A 1,075-nucleotide genomic window follows, 5' to 3' on the forward strand; every position below is an offset into this window, starting at 1 on the left:
TATTCTTATGTCAAAAATCCCAATCATGGGCAGCTCTAGGATCTCATAACTCGATGCCACACATGCAAGAGAGAGAGAGAGAGAGAGAGAGAGAGAGAGAGAGAGAGACCAATCCTCCGCCAAGCTTGGCTAAGCTACTGTTGTTTTAAAACACATGTTGATGAAAGATGAGAAGTATCACTCAAACCAATCCATATCAACAAAAATGAGAGAACAAAGAGAGAGAGAGAGAGAGAGAGAGAGAGAGAGAGAGAGAGTTTGTTAAAGTCTTCAGAAGACCGAGGAGTCTATGAGACTGTGAAAAACTTGATACAAGCAAGCTGAAAGGGTGGAGCTACCAACGAACATCAACACCCATACAGAAAAACAAAAGATGAATGCTACATAGTCATATTAGACTAATAGTCATCTCCATCATCACTAACATCATAAACATCATCAGATAGTTTATCATCTAAACAGGAAGTGAGATATATACCAAAGTCACAACTGTGGTCCACTTTATCCCTCCTCAAGGGTGGGGGAGCAGGAGGAGAAAACTAGAGATAGAATGATGTCCTGTTGCCCATGGGCGTAGTCTTGCAATGTCTCCTGCTCGTAGCTCTATGTCTAGCAAGTGTGACCACCGTGACCCCTGTCAATCGCGGTCCTACTTTAAACGAGGAATGTCCCCAAGCATGATCTATGTGTCAACCCTCCGTTTGAACTGTCGTGTCTTTGAAACCTCTTTGGGACTGGATCTTGATCACGTCTAGGGCCTGTGGAATGGGATCCTGTATGATCTGACTTAAGAACTCGGTGATCTTACTCTGAGAAGAGTCTATCACAAGGTATGCTCCTCCTATCTCTGTGATTGAAGTAGGCGCTCATGATGTTTGACTGCCTCATGGATGAATGCGGCCAAGTAGATCTGGAAGGAGAGAAACCAAGATAACAATCCAGAGCTATCTCTGAATAGACAATAGAAGCGCCCTCGAATCTCATAGTAAACTGAGAATTGAAAAATGAAATGCTCCTCAGAATTCTTGTAGGCTACATAATGTGCATATGCGTCTCTCTCTGGGTAAACCCTCTA

Source organism: Dipteris shenzhenensis, chromosome 28 (genome assembly GCF_047967505.1).
Source record: "Dipteris shenzhenensis isolate YYH24624 ecotype China chromosome 28, Dip_SZ_1.0, whole genome shotgun sequence".
Taxonomy (NCBI): domain Eukaryota; kingdom Viridiplantae; phylum Streptophyta; class Polypodiopsida; order Gleicheniales; family Dipteridaceae; genus Dipteris; species Dipteris shenzhenensis.